This window comes from Schistocerca piceifrons, unplaced genomic scaffold (assembly GCF_021461385.2).
Source record: "Schistocerca piceifrons isolate TAMUIC-IGC-003096 unplaced genomic scaffold, iqSchPice1.1 HiC_scaffold_1256, whole genome shotgun sequence".
NCBI classification, from domain to species: Eukaryota; Metazoa; Arthropoda; class Insecta; order Orthoptera; family Acrididae; genus Schistocerca; species Schistocerca piceifrons.
The window spans coordinates 55,001-62,092 of record NW_025727076.1 but is presented as its reverse complement, the minus strand read 5'-3'; the positions used below and the strand labels follow the sequence as shown (position 1 = coordinate 62,092).

At 56.3% G+C, this 7,092-nt stretch overlaps 2 non-coding genes across 2 annotated transcripts; both read right to left on the bottom strand.

Moving 5' to 3' along the window:
- Positions 1-1,698: 1,698 nt before the first annotated feature.
- LOC124730952 lies at positions 1,699-1,853 on the bottom strand. Its single transcript, XR_007008107.1, has one exon. It is a non-coding gene; the product is annotated as a 5.8S ribosomal RNA (ribosomal RNA).
- A 353-nt stretch (positions 1,854-2,206) lies between these two features.
- LOC124730957 lies at positions 2,207-4,119 on the bottom strand. Its single transcript, XR_007008112.1, has one exon. It is a non-coding gene; the product is annotated as a small subunit ribosomal RNA (ribosomal RNA).
- Positions 4,120-7,092: the final 2,973 nt, after the last annotated feature.

Sequence of the window (7,092 nt, the reverse complement as noted above, 5' to 3'; positions counted from 1 at the left end):
CTCGGCGTTTGGTTCATCCCACAGCGCCAGTTCTGCTTACCAAAAGTGGCCCACTTGGCACTCCGATCCGAGTCGTTTGCTCGCGGCTTCAGCATATCAAGCAAGCCGGAGATCTCACCCATTTAAAGTTTGAGAATAGGTTGAGGTCGTTTCGGCCCAAGGCCTCTAATCATTCGCTTTACCGGATGAGACTCGTACGAGCACCAGCTATCCTGAGGGAAACTTCGGAGGGAACCAGCTACTAGATGGTTCGATTAGTCTTTCGCCCCTATACCCAGCTCCGACGATCGATTTGCACGTCAGAATCGCTACGGACCTCCATCAGGGTTTCCCCTGACTTCGTCCTGGCCAGGCATAGTTCACCATCTTTCGGGTCCCAACGTGTACGCTCTAGGTGCGCCTCACCTCGCAATGAGGACGAGACGCCCCGGGAGTGCGGAGGCCGCCGCCCCGTGAAGGGCGGGGAAGCCCCATCCTCCCTCGGCCCGCGCAAGGCGAGACCTTCACTTTCATTACGCCCTTTAGGTTTCGTACAGCCCAATGACTCGCGCACATGTTAGACTCCTTGGTCCGTGTTTCAAGACGGGTCGTGAAATTGTCCAAAGCTGAAGCGCCGCTGACGGGAGCGATTATTCCGCCCGAGAGCATCCCGAGCCAACAGCGGCGCGGGTCCGGGGCCGGGCCAGGTAGGTCCGTCATCCGGGAAGAACCGCGCGCGCTTGCCGGGAGCCCGAGCGCCCAAAGGGGCGAATCGACTCCTCCAGATATACCGCCGGGCAGCCAGCCAGGACACCGGGGCTCTGCCCAACAGACGCGAACCGAGGCCCGCGGAAGGACAGGCTGCGCACCCGGGCCGTAGGCCGGCACCCAGCGGGTCGCGACGTCCTACTAGGGGAGAAGTGCGGCCCACCGCACACCGGAACGGCCCCACCCCGCGGCGAGTGGAAAGGCAACCGGACACGACCCCGCCGCGGATTGCTCCGCGCGGGCGGCCGGGCCCCATCTGCCGAGGGCGGAGGCCAGTGGCCGGATGGGCGTGAATCTCACCCGTTCGACCTTTCGGACTTCTCACGTTTACCCCAGAACGGTTTTCACGTACTTTTGAACTCTCTCTTCAAAGTTCTTTTCAACTTTCCCTCACGGTACTTGTTCGCTATCGGTCTCGTGGTCATATTTAGTCTCAGATGGAGTTTACCACCCACTTGGAGCTGCACTCTCAAGCAACCCGACTCGAAGGAGAGGTCCCGCCGACGCTCGCACCGGCCGCTACGGGCCTGGCAACCCTCTACGGGCCGTGGCCTCATTCAAGTTGGACTTGGGCTCGGCGCGAGGCGTCGGGGTAGTGGACCCTCCCAAACACCACATGCCACGACAGGCGGCAGCCTGCGGGGTTCGGTGCTGGACTCTTCCCTGTTCGCTCGCCGCTACTGGGGGAATCCTTGTTAGTTTCTTTTCCTCCGCTTAGTAATATGCTTAAATTCAGCGGGTAGTCTCGCCTGCTCTGAGGTCGTTGTACGAGGTGTCGCACGCCACACCGCCAGCCGGCTGTGCACGCTACCGAGAAAGTACCGGTATGCGAACCGCCAGGCGACGGGCGCGCATCGCACGTTTGAGGAGACGCGGCCGGCCCCACAGGCGGCCGCGACACTCCCAGGTCTGCGAAGCGGGGCAAACGCCGCGCGCTTCAGTATACGTAGCCGACCCTCAGCCAGACGTGGCCCGGGAACGGAATCCATGGACCGCAATGTGCGTTCGAAACGTCGATGTTCATGTGTCCTGCAGTTCACATGTCGACGCGCAATTTGCTGCGTTCTTCATCGACCCACGAGCCGAGTGATCCACCGTCCTGGGTGATCTTTTCTCAGTTTCCGCCGTCTCTTTCGAGACGGGTCGCATAGGCGGGAGTGAGGCGTGTGGCGGCCCCTGTTCCAGCGTTCTGTGTCCAACGGCCTCACGGCCGACGGGCGTCGTACGGCTCCACACCGGAGCGGACAGGCACTCGGGCGAAAGTCATTCAAAACCGGCGCCAGGCGCCAGGTGCCGCAGGCCAGCCCGCTCCAGCGCTTCAGCGCTCGTACCACACAACATTGCCGCTAGTTTTGAGAGGCACGCGTGGTTCCGCACGCGGCGCACGGCTACGGCGAGCCGTACAGGTAGCGTGTTGCGCGACACGACACGCACATCGAAAGACATGCAGTCTAGTCGGTAATGATCCTTCCGCAGGTTCACCTACGGAAACCTTGTTACGACTTTTACTTCCTCTAAATGATCAAGTTTGGTCATCTTTCCGGTAGCATCGGCAACGACAGAGTCAATGCCGCGTACCAGTCCGAAGACCTCACTAAATCATTCAATCGGTAGTAGCGACGGGCGGTGTGTACAAAGGGCAGGGACGTAATCAACGCGAGCTTATGACTCGCGCTTACTGGGAATTCCTCGTTCATGGGGAACAATTGCAAGCCCCAATCCCTAGCACGAAGGAGGTTCAGCGGGTTACCCCGACCTTTCGGCCTAGGAAGACACGCTGATTCCTTCAGTGTAGCGCGCGTGCGGCCCAGAACATCTAAGGGCATCACAGACCCTGTTATTGCTCAATCTCGTGCGGCTAGAAGCCGCCTGTCCCTCTAAGAAGAAAAGTAATCGCTGACAGCACGAAGGATGTCACGCGACTAGTTAGCAGGCTAGAGTCTCGTTCGTTATCGGAATTAACCAGACAAATCGCTCCACCAACTAAGAACGGCCATGCACCACCACCCACCGAATCAAGAAAGAGCTATCAATCTGTCAATCCTTCCGGTGTCCGGGCCTGGTGAGGTTTCCCGTGTTGAGTCAAATTAAGCCGCAGGCTCCACTCCTGGTGGTGCCCTTCCGTCAATTCCTTTAAGTTTCAGCTTTTGCAACCATACTTCCCCCGGAACCCAAAAGCTTTGGTTTCCCGGAGGCTGCCCGCCGAGTCATCGGAGGAACTGCGGCGGATCGCTGGCTGGCATCGTTTATGGTTAGAACTAGGGCGGTATCTGATCGCCTTCGAACCTCTAACTTTCGTTCTTGATTAATGAAAACATACTTGGCAAATGCTTTCGCTTCTGTTCGTCTTGCGACGATCCAAGAATTTCACCTCTAACGTCGCAATACGAATGCCCCCGCCCTGTCCCTATTAATCATTACCTCGGGTTCCGAAAACCAACAAAATAGAACCGAGGTCCTATTCCATTATTCCATGCACACAGTATTCAGGCGGGCTTGCCTGCTTTAAGCACTCTAATTTGTTCAAAGTAAACGTGCCGGCCCACCGAGACACTCAATAAAGAGCACCCTGGTAGGATTTCAACGGGGTCCGCCTCGGGACGCACGAGCACGCACGAGGCGGTCGCACGCCTTCAGCTCGCCCCACCGGCAGGACGTCCCACGATACATGCCAGTTAAACACCGACGGGCGGTGAACCAACAGCGTGGGACACAAATCCAACTACGAGCTTTTTAACCGCAACAACTTTAATATACGCTATTGGAGCTGGAATTACCGCGGCTGCTGGCACCAGACTTTGCCCTCCAATAGATACTCGTTAAAGGATTTAAAGTGTACTCATTCCGATTACGGGGCCTCGGATGAGTCCCGTATCGTTATTTTTCGTCACTACCTCCCCGTGCCGGGAGTGGGTAATTTGCGCGCCTGCTGCCTTCCTTGGATGTGGTAGCCGTTTCTCAGGCTCCCTCTCCGGAATCGAACCCTGATTCCCCGTTACCCGTTACAACCATGGTAGGCGCAGAACCTACCATCGACAGTTGATAAGGCAGACATTTGAAAGATGCGTCGCCGGTACGAGGACCGTGCGATCAGCCCAAAGTTATTCAGAGTCACCAAGGCAAACGGACCGGACGAGCCGACCGATTGGTTTTGATCTAATAAAAGCGTCCCTTCCATCTCTGGTCGGGACTCTGTTTGCATGTATTAGCTCTAGAATTACCACAGTTATCCAAGTAACGTGGGTACGATCTAAGGAACCATAACTGATTTAATGAGCCATTCGCGGTTTCACCTTAATGCGGCTTGTACTGAGACATGCATGGCTTAATCTTTGAGACAAGCATATGACTACTGGCAGGATCAACCAGGGAGCTGCGTCAACTAGAGCTGAGCAGCCGGCCGCCCGGGAGTGTGTCCCGGGGGCCCGCGCGAACACGCAAGCGTCCGCTCAATCATTCTGCAAACAGGAGGAGGCTGAGCTCCCCTGCACAATACACCTCGAAAACCCTCTCAGGTCCCGGCGGCGCGCAGCGCCGTCCCAAGTACTTGGTCGGGTTCGAGAGAGGCGCAATCGCCCGGAGTTAGGCGAGTAGACGCTTTCGGTGCGACCACCCGTGCTCCCAACTGAGCTTGCCGCTGCCGACAGAGGCCCGGGAGCGTGCTGTCGTGGCATTGCCGGCGGGAGACAACACGCGCCACCTACGGTGACCGGCAGCTCCAACGCCAGCGCCCACAGAAGGACAAAAGCCCCACTTGGGTGCCGAAGCGAACTCTCCCAGCACAGCGCACGCGCCAACACATCCGCACAGCTGCGATACAAAACCACCAGCGAGAACCGCTGGGGCGACCGAGCAGCAGACGGCGTCGCGGCGCCGAGCGCCGGGCGGCGGCGCATCCTCAACGCACACAGTCCTCAATCGGACCAGCACACTGAAGATGTCCACCGCGCTTCGCACCGGGCCCGCGAGGACCTACTTTGGCCGCACGGCGCCGCGCGCAGGGTGCGCCGGCGCGCAGCTGCGACGCCTGCCGCGTCCGTCGGCCGGCGCGCCTGCCACTGGCCGCCCCCACCAGCCGGCTGTAGCGCGTGCGCCCACGCACCGCGCGGCCAGCACGCCGGGAGGCGCCCCCCTCACCGGCCGGGGACGGTCCCACCCAGCCACCGCCGCGTATCGCTTCACACCCAGATGCCGTTCAGTTTCGTCGGCATGGTGGGGTATCGCTGGAACAACCGGTTAGTACCTCAACCTATCGTCGCCATCACCGATTCACCCCTAGCGAGAACAACCGCACCACAACAGGTTACCATTTGTTCATTTGCGTAACTTCACCAGAAAACGCAGGCGTCCATCGCCATTTGCAACTTCAACGATTATTGCATGCCTGTGTCAGGTGTCACGCCACACTACGTCTGCCCACATACACGCAACAAAATGTGCACGCCTAGACAATACGTGGAAGGTGGCCCCCGTACGTATGCGATGTCCATTGCTCGAACGACTGTCAACCGGCCTCTGTAGCATGTCGCAGATATGGAACGCGGTGCACCATGCCATCACGGTGTGTGAGGAGAGACGACTAGGTCCGAATACATCAACAGACCAGCTCATGCTGATCGCCATCCACGGCGTCCGTTCCTCCCACACGTCTCTATGGGCGTACCACACTGCAATCCAGCTCTCATAGGGAGACGACACGTAGCTGCGTGCACAATATTTGCACTGTATGGTCCGCCGTTTTTGGGCGCAGTCGTTGTGCGGTCACACATGTGCCACGATGTATCATTCAGTACATAAGGACGAATGTGCAGTACAGATTGTGGTTCACGCGTACGACATCAGCGGACAGTTGACACAGGCCGCACCACAACGTAGCCTGAGTACGTCGCATGCGAAGGGCATTGAACATGCAAACTTCTCACCAACCAGCTTGCGAAGGCAGGGGGGCAAGGTGGGGACGTGGGGAGGGGCGGCATGTACGTCCTGCTGCCATCCACATTACAGTGTACAGCAGGAGCATGTGGAAAGTGAGCAAGACTTGCAAGGTGTTTAACATGAAGCGATACACAGGGGTGCGGGCAGTGCGAGTAGCGAACTATATTGCGAGGGTTGCGGGTGGGCAACACTACAGTAATTGAACGAGTCGTATAACAATTACAGAGCAGGTTTAGGCGACAACGTGGGTTACGTTAAGGCGACAACATGGGTTAGGTTAAGGCACAACATGGGTTAGGTTAAGGCACAACATGGGTTAGGTTAAGGCACAACATGGGTTAGGTTAAGGCACAACATGGGTTAGGTTAAGGCACAACATGGGTTAGGTTAAGGCACAACATGGGTTAGGTTAAGGCACAACATGGGTTAGGTTAAGGCACAACATGGGTTAGGTTGAGGCACAACATGGGTTAGGTTAAGGCACAACATGGGTTAGGTTGAGGCCACAACATGGGTTAGGTTGAGGCACAACATGGGTTAGGTTGAGGCACAACATGGGTTAGGTTAAGGTACAACATGGGTTAGGTTAAGGTACAACATGGGTTAGGTTAAGGTACAACATGGGTTAGGTTAAGGTACAACATGGGTTAGGTTAAGGTACAACATGGGTTAGGTTAAGGTACAACATAGGTTAGGTTAAGGTACAACATAGGTTAGGTTAAGGTACAACATAGGTTAGGTTAAGGACAACATAGGTTAGGTTAAGGTACAACATAGGTTAGGTTAAGGTACAACATAGGTTAGGTTAAGGTACAACATAGGTTAGGTTAAGGTACAACATAGGTTAGGTTAGGTTAGGTTAGGTTACACGTTGTTGTACGGAAAGGTGTAGGGGGGGGGGGGGGGCGGGGGCGGCAGGTTCGTTGATAGTGATTATAGTAAGTGAATGCTTGTGACATGATCAGATTTGTCACGTCAGGATGCACCTTTGGCTTATTAGAGGCGGCGCTCCAATTCTATGCTTGTGTGAGACCTGTGTCTTTGACTCATGTCATTGTTTGTGCGCTGTGACAGGAGGTACTATTGTGATGTTGGGTGCACCGTTGTATAGGACATGTGTGGGTGTTGGTGCCTGGTCTGCGCAATGGTGGATGTCGAAAGGCTGGGATATTGTATTTTCCGCACGGACCTCCTGGTCTGGTTGTGATAGTGTGGATTGTGTAATGTGGCGGAGAAGATGCACTGGATGTTGTTCCATGCTGGTGCTTACATATTGTATGTGCGCCTGTTAGAAGCAGAGAGTGGTGCGTGATCAGAGTGTCTGGCTGACGTGTGGTTCCCATTTTGGGCAGACTCTTTCAGCATGTATACGGACAGTTGTGTATATTTGCTGTAGTTTGATGGCTCTGC